This window comes from Bubalus bubalis, chromosome 11, assembly GCF_019923935.1.
Source record: "Bubalus bubalis isolate 160015118507 breed Murrah chromosome 11, NDDB_SH_1, whole genome shotgun sequence".
NCBI lineage: Eukaryota > Metazoa > Chordata > Mammalia > Artiodactyla > Bovidae > Bubalus > Bubalus bubalis.
Window position 1 is genome coordinate 23,971,258 of NC_059167.1, and position 13,491 is coordinate 23,984,748.

Here is a 13,491-nt window from a genome sequence, read left to right on the forward strand (position 1 = left end):
AAGGTACTTTAGAGACTACAAAGACATTTGAAAGACTCTCTTTTTTCCTACCCAGTGGTAGAAGAGAGATGTGAAGAGAACGATCGTTAAATGCCTGTGGTGGCAGGGACTTCAAAGTCTGTATGTGTTCATCATCTTTATTTATGCTTGCAACAGCCATGGAGTTGCGTTTTATTGCCATTTCCATTTTGCAGATGAGGAAATAGGCTCAGAAAGGTTAAATAAACTGCCTTAAGACGCCTGAGTAGGATGTGGAGTCTGAACTCAGGTCCAGGTTGCTCGGATAAGACAAGAAGTCAAAAAAGGGGCTGGCATCCTCTGGTGTGTGTGTTGGTGCAGTGGGGCTTGGTTTGTCCCACGGCCCTCCACCTTGAATCTGTACTTGAATGACTAGAACCATTATACAGTGCCCCCCTTCACCCAGGGTCACCCTCTCTACCCATTCTCACAACAGTGAATGCATGTCTCAGCATTCTTGGGGTGAAAAGCCCGGGGACCCACTCACTGCTACAGATGGTATTTTTAGGTCTGCTTCTGCAGCAGACAGCTCTGTCCTGTACATATCTGATCTTTACTTGGCGTAGAGATGGAATGGATCTTGGATAGGGTGCCAGAAGACTTGCGTTTGACATGCATTCCGCTTTTACTAGCAACATAACCTTGACCAAGCCATATAATCTCTCTGAGCCTTGACTTCCTCATTTATAAAATGGGGATTAATGATCAATCCAAGAAACAAGATAAGTCAACTGTAAGGCATTGTATATGTTTTTGTTAGGAAGAGATGATTCCTAATTTCAGAATGAGGAAGACCCAGATGATGGAGTGAAGTCCATGGGAGAGCTGGATAAAGTAGAGACTGACTGACGCCAAATCTTGGGCCTTAGTTCCTAACTCTTCCTTCTTTTATTTTCTATATTTTATTTTCTATATTTCTATTTTCTGGCCCATTGGCTTCCATACACTATGGCTTCTAAACTAAAATTATATAGGAAAACATTTTCTTTGACCTCAAAGTTTATTTTTTGCCTCTGAGTTTAAAAGAAATTCAGAAAATTTTATGGGCCCTAAAAATATTGTGGATGAAAAAAAAATATTGTGGATGCTCGGCCCTGCACACTAAGGGATAAATCACCCCCAATTCAGATCCTCTGCCTTAACAGCCTGTTATGCTTTCTTCTGCACAATGCTGCCTCCCAGAGCCAGAAGGGAGTGAAATCAGCCACCAGCCAGAGATTGAAAACTAGAGCAGAAAGGGACTCCAAGGCAAGGGGGCGCCAGGGAGGTCCATCTTCAGCAGGTGGGCTTTGCTGCCAGACTGACTGAAGTATCTTCTTGCAAGGTGTTCCTGAGAGGGGCCTGTCTTCTGCCTCTCTGACAGTGTCCTAGGACAGCCCATGGCTTCAATGTAGCCCTGATCCCTTCTCCCCAGCCCTGCTTTACCCTCAGCAGAAAATACTCTCCTGTTATGGAAGGCCTTCTGTACTGAGGATGCTACATGCATTTCATTATTGGGTCATCACAATATACTTATGACCCAGGCCATACTACCTCCATCTCAGAGGAGGAAACTAACTCAGGGAAGCCAAGAGCGCTTGCCATTGGCACCACGTGACTGTGCACTTCCTCTGCAGGTTTGAGAAACCCACAATTTCGGTCAGATTAGGACAGCAGCTCAGCTTCTCATCCAGAGTGGGGTGAGACCGGCTGGATGGTTCCTTTCTTTAGAAGATTCTGTGCTGCCTTGGACCCCTGAGAACTCTCTGTCACTGTGGCATGTGATTAAAAAGGGGGTGAGGGCTAGGAGAGAAGCAGCCATCAGACCTCTCTGATCAGGCCTCGGCACACATAGGGTCCCTGTGAGAATTAGCAAGGGGTGCCCCCTTCGGACAGATAATTGACAAAATGATACCCCTAAATTGTAAAAATGTCCTTTCCTCTTGGCTGTAGCTCCAGTACCAAACCCAGGCTTGACGTAGTTGCATTGCCTTCCTACTCCCTTCCCAGCCTTTCTGCACGACCTAGGACCCACCTGAGGGGACTGTGTCAAGTTTTGGCCCTCCTGTCAGGGATTTCCCACTGATCCACGTATCAGAATCTCCAGGTTTTCTAGATGGCATCCATTATTTTACATCTTCCAATAGAAGGATCCCAACTGACTTAAGAAAGAACATGCTCTGTTTAATCTTCGTGGTATAAACCAAACTGTCAACCTTGGAAGTTCAGGCTCTCCATTAGGTAGATTCCTTAATTTCCACAGGCCTCAGTTTTTCCATCTTGAAAATGGGGATAATAAAACGGATCTTGCAGGCCTATTTCAACGAATGGACAGCACAAAACACAGCGCTGACACTGTGGGTCTGCAGTGCCGTGTGGCCCGTGGCCCTCGGGGAACGGGGACCCACAGGACACCCACAGTGGACGTTGTGCCTCCACAACTCCTACAAGCGGGGAGGTGAGGGGTCCCGGCTGGTGCTCTCCTCGGGGCTCCTTCAGACACCGTACACGCAGGCGGGGTGGCAGGGGCCCGGCAGGCAGAGGAGCTCTGCACTGCAGCCCCCTGCGCCGCGGTCGGGACCGGGGGGCGCATTTCCAGACGCCCGGGGCGCAGCCGACTCCCGGAGGCGGGGGAGGGGCGAGGGAGTCGGCCCGGCAGCGAACCCGGAGGGCGAGCCGGTGAGCGGGCGAGCAAGGAGTTAAGCGGGGCCGGAGGCAGAGCGCCTGTCAGACGCGAGCATGTGCAGTTTGCACCGCATCCATACTATGGGTGAGTGCCGCCGCCGCCGCCGCCGCCGCCGGGGGCTCCGCTCGGCCCGGGCAGCGGCGGCCGCAGCCCTCCGACCCCCGCGCCGCGGCGGGCGCCGACACACGATGCGGGACTAGGCGCGGCGCCGGAGGGCCGGCGGCGTGGGGGAGGCACGGGCAGCGGCAAATCGGCGCGGGGGGAGCCCGAACGCCGGGCGTGGGGGCGGGGAGCAGGCGGCTCAGGAGAGCGCCCCGAGTCCCGGCGCGGGAGGAGGAGCGGGAGCGAGCCCGGGAGACGGCGCTCCTGGCCGCACCTGCGCCCGGCAGGCGTTCCGGCCCTGCCCTGCCCCGGCTCGCGATCCCGGCCCCGCACCGGTAGGTGCCCTCGATGCCCGCAGAGAGGCCTTTCTGCCGCCGGGAGAAGTGGCCACGCGGGGCGGGCAGCGCCGAGTTGCGGGGGGCGCGGGCGATGGTGCGGTGATGGGGAAGACCCTGCGACCGGGAGACCAGGCTGGAGGCACTGCCGGATCCCGCCTGCTCTTTGCTTTCGATTTCGTTGCGGTGCCCAGGCTAGAGAGCGAGCCGCAGATTAGATGGTGCGCCCGGGCTTGGATTCCCTGCGGGGGATGGGCGCACAGGGGGGCGTGTTGGGAAGGGGTGCACCTTGGCAACTTTCACCGCCAGAAACAAAGGGGGCATCCGGGAGATGCGAGGAGAAGGGGCCAGCCGGGGATCTCCGGCAGCACAAGGTTGACACCCCCTCTTCCTCCGCGCGGAGAGCATCCCCGAAGCCTCGGGAGGGCGGAGGGGGCGTCAGTCTGGGTGGAAGCTAGAGAGGCTTGGGAGTGGGAACCACGGGCCCTCCTGAGTTTGAGGACTTTTCTGAAGGGGAGGAAACCGTGCCTAGATGAACCCTCTCTCCAGGGTGCATGGGAAAACTAGGCGATGGTGGACTGCACACCTAGTCCTCCCCTCCCCCGGTCCGGCCCTGGGGCCCAGCCCAGCCCCTGGGTTGCTAGCTCTCCATCTGCCCACCCTGATCTCCGGTCCGCTGTGGGAGAGGCGGGGCTGGGATGGGGACCATTACCGCAAGGGGAGGGAGACGTTGGCCTCTTTCCCAGGTGTCTTCCTTTCCCTCTTTCCATGTCCAGTCGAAACCGACCCCCTTCCTTCCTTCCCTGGACTATGTCTCCCTCTTTCTCTTCAGTTTCCTCGGGGGTATGTTTGTTTGGTTGCCTCGGGTACAACCTGCTTAGGGTGACAGGTTGTTCTGATGCCACTGGGAGCCCTCCCAGAAGGAAAAGAACAGGACCCTGGGGAGCTGCGCCAGTGTAACCTTGGGGGCTCTGCTCACAAGTCTCCCGCCTTCTCAGCACCCAGTAACAAATGAGCTGTTATTCTGGCCTTGGGACTTAAGTCTGGAGGCCTGGGGTTTTCTCTTTGCTGTAAGCAGGGAGAGGGGTCAAGGGGAGGGCTGAACACCCTCTGGGGATTGGGGGGGGGGGAGGGTGGTGGATAGAGTGTCTTTTTCTCTTTTGCTATAGAAAGCAAATGAGCCAGTTTTCAGGTCCCCAGTCCCCGACCTTGTGTCTCCAAGAAGAAGGTGCCTCCAGCTCTGAGCCCCTTGCATGTGACCCCCGGCTCCATCCTGTGGCAGGATTGCCCATTGCCTTCTTAGAAAGGAAAGCCCTTTGAGAATCGGGTTATCCACTGGTTGCAAGGCAAAGCTACATCTGCTTGCTTGTGGAGACAGAATGCGCTGGGTGGGATTGGGGGTGGTGTTGCCGGGGGTGGGGGCAGGCTGGCTGGGTGACTCTTCTGTCTGCTCCTGTAAATGAACTACTAACGCTGTAAGTGGTTGGGCCAGGGGTGGGCCTGGCCGGACACATGGAGGGGTAGGCTGAGATAAGGCTTGGCCCTTCTCCCCAAGGCTTTATATGTGGGGACAGAGTTGAGTAACTGGGGAAACAGTGATGCTGGGTCAACTTATTTATCTGGTCCTTAGAGGGAAATAACAAGCTGATTTAGTGTTAACTTTGGCCACTTAAAGTTACAGGAGGGAGGATGCAGTAACGGATATCAGGAAAAATGAAGTCCCCTGAGCTATAGCTCTATATGGCCCTGGAACCTGTGGCTGAAGTCAGATGCAGGTGCGAGACTGGAGAGCACCACCAACCCCACTTTTAGGGCCCTCTCCCCTCTTAGCTATGGCTCAGTTCTCCTTTGGGTTTATCCCAAGCTTTTCCGAACTGAGGATAATGATATAGAGGTTTGACCTCCCCACTTAGTGTGGAGAGAGGGGCTTTTCCATGGACTGTTTCTCAAATGTACTGAACGTAAGATGGGGAAATGATACTCCCTCCAACTCCCCCTTTTAAAGTGATGAAGCATGAATTTTTACATTTATAAAATGACTTAAGTGCCTTGAAGTCTTGAATGAAAGATGTTTAATGAGCTAGGGATACTTATACCGTGTTTATTTCACTTGTATCAGATTCACATATTGTTTCTAAAGGGAAAGGTGTCCTTTTGCAGGAAAGGGCTACATTACAGCATCTGTGATAGGGAAAGCTCAGTGTTGGTTTCAAAAGTGTAGTTTTTTTTTCATCAGAAAGGTACTTGCGGGCAGCAAGTGCTATTCTGTCTACCTCTGCTCTCCGGAAGCCTTTTGAGCTCCTTTCTAGTAGGATTTTTTTCTGGTAGATGTTGTCCAGCCTGGATGTCAGTGACAATCCCTCTCCATGCTCTCAGAAGGGTCTCTGATGATGTTTGGAAACACTGATGTTACAAATTGAGACCTGGATAAGGGCAGTAAAGTGAAGCTGCTTGGCCTTAGCAGCAGCCGTATCAGATCTGGCTGTCCTTGAGGGAAGGGAAATCTAACCCTGGCCCTGTCTGACTGTTGGCAAATTTTTGTCTCTCTACTTTCCTTCGCTCTCCTCCCCCATTCCCAGTTTACAGGCAAGGTGGTTTAGGTTTTTTTGTTTTTCTGTTTTATAATTATTCAAGGAACTTTCCTTTTAAGGTGTGGATAACTTCTGACTTGGCAAACTCTCAACTCCCTTTGTGGCAACACCTGGGAATGTCAGAGGGACTCTGATGCTCCGAGCAGGAAGGAACTCAGCCTGACTGGCCAGGGCTTCTGTTTCTTCCACCACCACCTCTCAGAAATCATAGAGGCTTTCTATTTGAAAAGTAAAGTCAAGCTGATTTCTGGGGAAGGGCTAGGAGGTGGCACTCTTGACTGTGGCTCCCGTGGAGGGAAACTGAGTCACACTGTGAGTTAGCGTGCTGGCCATGGTATGTGTAAATGCCTGTGTTGGGGAAGTTTTTCTTGCCTGGGATTTAAGAGTGTTTAGAATCCAGCACCGGAGATCCACTGGTTATACTTTTTTGATATGAGATAGACGTGCATTGATAGAATTTAGGTACCCACATGTTTGATTTCAGATATACATTTGTCTTAGACTTTGTGCTGTGGGATGTGCCATGCTGCTGTGCTTCAAGAGAATGGAAGGGGTTTTCACCCTTGCAACTGACATCCATAGACAGAACTGAGGCTGGATAGGGAATCTATGCCGTTCGCAGATAAAAGGGAGAGCCTGCTCCCTTCCCTTTGCTCACACCATCCTGCAGCTGTGGATTCCCACCCCCAGACCCTAAGGCTGTCTCCAATGTTCATTTTAACATCCATCAGTTCCTTTAGGTATTTGGTGAGGTCAAAGCCACAGAATGAGTGATATTGGCTCCCTGTTTCCTCAGAGGATGGTTCTGAAAGGTAACTTTCCACTCTCTACTGATGTTGGTGTTTCTGCCTTTGGGGTCGGTCACAATCAAGTCTGGCAGCTTGAAGAGTAACCAAAGTCATTGCCAGTTCCTGTTTCTGAACATTCAGCTCCCCATTGTCTTTTACTCTGCTTAATCCCTAGTGGGGAGTTTGATATCCTTTCAGGGCTCTTGGCTCTCCATGTGGCTGCTATTGTAGACGGGACAGCATCCTCGGAATTAGGGCAGACGGTCTACGTGGCAGGACTTGGGTCCTCAGATTGCTCCTTTCTGCTGCTCCACCCTCTAGATACATGGCAGTTAAAAAAAATCAGACATGGCATTGTCAAATCCTAGCTTACCATTGGGAGATCTACTAGATCAGGAAGCATAATTGCAGAGGCCTCTTTCTGCCACTGCTTTGCACTTCAGAAGCCCTGCATTCAGGATGCACTGGGACTGCTTTTGCAGTGGGACTTGAATAATGAAGGCCTTCTAGCTGGTTCATTCATTCATTGTTTCCTTTCAATTTTTAAGAGGCACTCCTGTCTCGTGAGTTTCTGGAATGGTCTGCCTCCATCAGAAAGGTCACTTGCCCTGGGTTATCTTATCCTAAGGCCTTGACACTAGCCCCGAGGAGCGAGGGATGCCAGCCAAGAAGGAGAGTGAAGGGCCACAAAGAGAGAATTCTTTGCTGGAGTTCTGAGAGGGTGATTCATACTTCAAGATAAAGTGGGGCTCCCCGGTCTTGCCGTTGGCACAGTCAGTGGAGAGACAGGTCCTGGTGCAACAAGAAGCCCACCTTGAAGAAAATAACCGCAGTTCCTTGAATCAATGGTGGGGACCTATTTTTAGCCCACTTCCAGCCCCCATCTTGTTTTTCATAGCCGTCCTTGGTCAGACCCATTTAGTTTTCAGTCCCAAGGACTTCTCCCTTTCTCTTTCTCAATTGAAAAAGCCTTTCTAAAAGCCAGGATTGGGGCAGCCAGGGCATTGGTCTTCCTTTCATCTACCTTTTGAAAACAAATATGGATGAGAAATATTATCACCACTGGGCAATACAAGCAGTGACTCCAGACTTTTGTATTGCGATTGTGTGTGTTTTTGGCTGTCACAAACAAGGAGATGGCCTTCCTGTGCTCATCTGTAGATGCCTTAGGGCTTTCATATAGTCTGCCAAGTTTCCGGTACATGGTGAGTACCTATTTAATCATCAGCTGTAGTACCTGGATATAATCAGATACCCAGATTTCGAGGTCGTTGGGCGATAATGCTGTTTGTGTAGGAGCTGACGACTGGCAAAGGCTTCTGGGATCCCTCCCTGACTCACTGTGTGACCTTGGACAGCCCACTTCAGCCCTCTGAGATTTCATTCCACCCGTGGAGCTCCAGCTGGCTTCTGTGAACATAGCGATAATAACGGCGACAGCCACTGTTTATTGAATACTCACTCTGTGCCAGGCATTGGGCTGAGCACTTGATAAAGGATAAAATCACTGCACATGCCACACAGTTAGCAAGAGTCCGAACTGAGATTTGGACTGAGATCTGTCTGGTTCCACTGTGTTCTGTCGCCTTGGATCGCATGGTGGAACAAATGTCGGGGAGAAAGTCAACTGGAGGTAGTGGCAGTTAAAGTGTAAGTAGGAAAGCTGGGGTGGGTTAAACACAGCTAGTTAAAAGGAGATGGAAATTGAGATTCTCCTTTGAAAAACAATATCCTGACAAGTGTTTGAATGTTCGGGAAGAGAGAGGTCAGTACCCTGCACTGGGGAAGCAGACCAGATGGCCTAGGAGTTACTATAAGAGGACAGACTTTCTGCTTAGCATAAGAATGTATCTCATAAACCCCATTTCATTTGCATGCCAAATTTTTCTCTTGCTTAACTGGCTATTTGGGCAGCATTTTCCTTCTATCACCCTACCTCATCTAGTCGTAGTTTATCTTTGCAGATTCTTTTTTATTCCTAACTTTTTGGTTGCGCTGGGTCTGTGTTGCTGTGTGTGGGCTCTCTCTGGTTGCAGTGAGTGGGGTCTACTCTTCGTTGCTGTGCACGGCTTCTCATTGCAGTGGCTTCTCTTGTTGTGGAGCACAGGCTCTAGGCACATGGGGTGAGTAGTTGTGGTGCACAAACTCAGTTGCCCGCGGCCTGTGGAATCTTAGTTCCCGGACCAGGAATTGAACCCGTGTCCCCTGCATTGGCAGGTGGATTCCCATCCACTGTACCCCCAGGGAAGTCCTTTGTAGATTCTGAACTCCAGGCCTCATCTTCCAACCTAGTTTCTGGGCCTTCCCCTGCCCATCATTATAGTCCAGCTGTGGAAACCCTGATTATGACTCTGGATCTCAGGTATACTCTCTAGGGTACAGCAAGCATCGGACCCTCCTGTCCTTCTGAGAAAGTGTTTGTGGCCGCTGATTACTCCATTCAAAGATGACCAGCTAGTTCACTGAGATGGTTCTCATCTTTTTTTTTTTCTTGTTTGTTCCAGGAAAGTTAACTCTGGGGCTTTTCTACCATTGTTGAGATGTTTGTGGAAGAGGAACGGAGGTTGGGTGGTGGCCTGTAGCAGAGGGGCTGACCCCTTTTGAGAGTTAATATGACAGTGTATAATGGAGCCTCGTGCCGAGGTCATGGGACTTCAGTTCTTGTCTCAACTCAATGACTCAGGGCATGTGACATAAATTCATTTCCTTATCTGTAAAATAGGAGTGTCGGGAGAGATATTCTCTAACATCTCCCCCTGACAATAATGCTTGGGTCATCTAGTAGATTTCTGGGGCTTCCCTAGTGGCTCAGCAGTAAAGAATCTGCCTGCCAACGCAAGAGATGTGGGTTCGATCCCTGGGTCGGGAAGATCCCCTGGAGAAGGGAATGTATTCTTGCCTGGGAAATCCCATGGACAGAGGAACCTGGCAGGCTACAGTCCATGGGGTCTCAAAGAGTCAGATCCAACAGGGCGGCTAAGTGCACACAGACATGTTACAACTGGATAATTTGGTTCTTTCTCAGGCGATAACTAAGCTGGTCTGGAGCAGGAGGAAGTCACAGCTGAGAGAATAGAGGTAAGGTTGAAGGAGAAAGAAGCCACATTGCAAGTTAGGGGACTAAGTCTTGTGAAGGAGGCCTGGGTTGGGTCACTTCTTCTTGTTAAAATGGGGAGCCAAGAGGTGTCTTCTGTTCACCCTTATTGTTATCATCGCCTGATGATGAAGTACACCCCTATCTTGTCTTAAAACTTAATCTTCACCCCCCATCCTCCTACTGTCCCCAAGTGAAGGCAGCAGAGAGGTCGTGCACTGGTGTATGTCTTACAGTTTGTGCTTGGATTTGGCAGATACAGGTTCTGGTTCAGCCCAGTATCCTCCCAAAGCTCCAGGACCTAGGGACTGGCCGATGCTTTCCCAGTGACTCGGAGTCAATGAGAATGTATCCCCCCCTGCAGCCCTTGCTGTTGCTGTTGTTCAGTCGCTCAGTCGTGTCCAACTCTTTGCAACCCCATGGACTGCAGCATGCCAGTCTTCGCTGTCCTTCACCATCTCCTGGAATTTGCTCAAACTCATGTCCATTGAGTCGGTGATGGCATCCAACCATTGTATCTTTTGTTGCCCCCTTCTTCCCCTGCCCTCAATCTTTCCCCGCATCAGGGCCTTTTCCAATGCTGCAGCCCTAGCTCCTCCTAAAAGAACAAGATCATATGGTAAGCTCAGCCTAGGGATCCAGCGAGTCACAGCTTTTCTGTTGAAGGAATCAGGCTGCCTCGATTTCCTTTTGAACAAGCCACTCATCCAAGGATTCTGCTCTCCATTGGTACATCTTTTAATTTCATCATATTCAAGGTTGGGGAGCAAATGAATTGCCATTGAATCCACCAAACCAATCTTTTCTGTCCCTGCCTACCTTGCTTTCTTCCTGAGTTCCTTATTGCCTTATTGCAGTGATTTTGAATGGTGGTTACCATACCACCGGGGATATTGAGAAATTATTTAAGTTGGTCCAGGGACAAACATTTTGTTTGAATAGCTATGTTTCTAATGAGTGTAAAGAAACATGACTCATTGGGATTCACTCATAATACGACTTGATTTTGTCTCCCGCTGTCCCTTTATGTTGATTCAGTGGGATTGGTTGTTTCCCTGCCCCAGGAGGAAAACTCCGTCAGGCCTCATAACGAATGATCCGGGTCAATCTCAGGCAGTAGAAGGTCCTGCGGTCATTTTAAGTCACAAACTGTCTCAATTCAGTACTGAATGCATCCAGGCCTTTCTCCCTGGGCTGAGGGGGACAGGAAAGGGCTTGCTTGGCCAGCACTGTTATCGGCCAGCTCCCAGCTTCCTGGGCTTGGCAGGTACCTAATGCTGAGTCTCTTCTTGTGGCCACGGTCATGGGTTTCTCAGAGACTCTTCCTCCATAAGTGGGGACTGTTTACTTCCGGTTGTCTTGAAAAGAGCAAATTATCCTCTATTCTAGATCACTGTTCTTTCCTCAGCCCCTGAAAATTCAGCGATTCACCTCTGGCCTCTTTCGGCTAAGGTCTTTCCATCTGTCCAAATGGTCCTCTTGGACAAGACCTGCTCTGATCTGGAGCCAGCCTCTCTTGCATGTGGCCCACATTAGCCCAGAAGCAATCACACTGTCCTCTCTTGCAGCGAACCTGAGGACACGGGCCCACCCCCTCGCCCCCAGCTCAGCTGGCCCTCGGCTCCACCCACAGCAGATGGGCAGCTCATGTCTCACACCTTGTGTGTCTCAGGTACAGTCAGATGCCAGTCCACCTTGCCCTCTCAGTTGCAGGCTCAGATATCAGATTTCCTGGATGGTTCTGTTGGAGGCCCTCGCACCAGCTGGGGAGCATCAGACCTGTTGTATTCAGTGCTTTAGTTAAGATTTGCAAGACTTTTGACTGAACCTCTTGTTTTGTGTGTCATCAGAATTATAACGTCAAAAGAAACCCAGGATTTCATGAATATTATTGCTTAGGATAAGGCTACAATACATACATAACTACAAATTGAACTTAAATCAAGACGTTAGCAACAGCTAACATTTATTGAATACTTATAATGAATGCCAGGTGCTGTTTTGGGAGTGGACATGTGTTTGAGCAAGTTCTGGGAGATGGTAAAGGACAGAGAAGCCTGGCGTGCTGCAATCCATGGGGTCACAAAGAGTCAGACACGACTGAGCAACCAAATAGCCAAAAACACTCTTTCATGTAACTCTTACAAGGGAGGTACTTGTATTATTTTTTAATTTATAAATGAGTAAGCAGAGGCAAAGAGAGCTTCTCTAAGGTCACAGTTGGCATCAGAGCCCAGATTCAGATGGAAAGAATGTGACCCCAGAGTGGGCTCTTTGGTTTTTTCCTGACTGTGCTGTGTCTTTGTTGCTGTCCGTGGGCTTTCTCTAGTTGCAGAGAGCAGGGGCTGCCCTCTAGCTGTGTGCACAGGCTTCTCATTGCAGTGGCTTCTCTTGTTGCAGAGCACAGGCTCTAGGGCACATAGGCTTCAGTAGTTGTGGCTCCCAGGCCAGGCTCAGTAGTCGTGGCACACAGGCTTAGTTGCCCCAAGGCGTCTGAGATCTTACTGGATCAGGGACCGAACCCGTATCCCCTGCATTGGCAGGCGGATTCTTAACCATTGGACCACCAGGAAAGTCCCAGAGTGGTCTCTTTTAAATCGCTCTATCTGCCTCTTTGGAGAAGACTCTTGAGAGTCCCTTGGACTGCAAGGAGATCCAACCAGTCCATCCTAAAGGAGATCAGCCCTGGGATTTCTTTGGAAGGAATGATGCTAAAGCTGAAACTCCAGTACTTTGGCCACCTCATGCAAAGAGTTGACTTATTGGAAAAGACTCTGATGCTCGGAGGGATTGGGGGCAGGAGGAGAAGGGGACGACAGAGGATGAGATGGCTGGATGGCATCACTGACTCGATGGACATGAGTCTGAGTGAACTCCGGGAGTTGGTGATGGACAGGGAGGCCTGGCGTGCTGTGATTCATGGGTTTGCAAAGAGTCGGACACGACTGAGCAACGGATCTGATCTACCTCTTCCTACAAGGGTAGTAGAAAGCCATAGTCATGAAGGCAGAACTCAAATGATTGAGAAATGCTGCCTTAGGACCTAATTGCAGAGTCCTCACCCTGGCATTTGAGCTCTCCACTCATTGCCTCCGCCTGCTTTCCCAGCAACTCTGTCTATGCCTTTCACCAAAGCCTAATCCACATGCCCGCTCACCTGCCACATGGCACCCGCCCCATACCTCATTATTTCCCTGCCAGGAGGCCCCTCACCTCTTTGCTCCCTCCCTACATTACAGTCCTTTTAAGGGAACCCATCTTTGCTGCAAAGGTGTATTTGACCAAAGCCACTTCTGCTAGGATCTTTGACAACTCTTGCCATTTCCTCACTAAAATGGCAGTTATTATGTGCCTTTATGCAGAGCGTAGGGAAGGGCAGTTAGCACACCCCAGTCTGAACTGTCCCTGACACTCACTTCCTGTTGCTAATACGTGAAAGGCCTTCACCCACTCTGAACTTTGGTTTCATCATTCCTAAAGTATGGGTGCGGATTTGCTCCTTTTGATTTCCAAAATACAATGGTTTATAGTTGCCTTCCAGCCTCATCTAACTGTTCAGCTCTCAAGGGCTGGACCTGTGTCTTGGATTTCTCAATATAGCCCAGGACTCTGCCCAAGCTTTTACATGCAGATGGTATTTAAGTGTTGGTTGGTTGGTAGGTAGGGAAGGCTGTAAGTCTGCTTTGGGATTGACTAACTTCTAGAAATCACCTTCCTCGGGGTGGTCACTGATGAGGACCTTTGGAGTTCTCTTTTTTGTACAAGTTGGTAACAGAAGTTTTGGGTCCAATCTGCCGCGTTTTGTTTTTTTTTTAAGAGACCTAATGTAATGCTATTCAGGCCCACACTCCTTTATCGGCAGTTTCAAAATCCAAAACATTCTAAAACCAAAAAGCTT

At 50.2% G+C, this 13,491-nt stretch overlaps 1 protein-coding gene across 13 annotated transcripts in view; it reads left to right on the forward strand.

Annotated features, from left to right (window-relative positions):
* The first annotated feature begins 2,602 nt into the window (after window positions 1-2,602).
* The window catches only part of TMEM229B (transmembrane protein 229B), a 42,346-nt gene continuing 31,457 nt past the window's right edge, over window positions 2,603-13,491 (forward strand). For 7 of the 13 annotated variants that reach the window (XM_044924828.2, XM_044924829.2, XM_044924827.2 and 4 more), the window contains exon 1: window positions 2,873-3,120. The gene's annotated coding sequence lies outside the window, so the exon portion shown is untranslated. Of the gene's footprint in view, window positions 2,768-2,865; window positions 3,121-3,200; window positions 3,342-7,962; window positions 8,150-9,524; window positions 9,578-13,491 lie in introns of those variants that run through there. The other 6 variants (XM_025295314.3, XM_044924824.2, XM_025295313.3 and 3 more) reach the window with 6 other exon arrangements.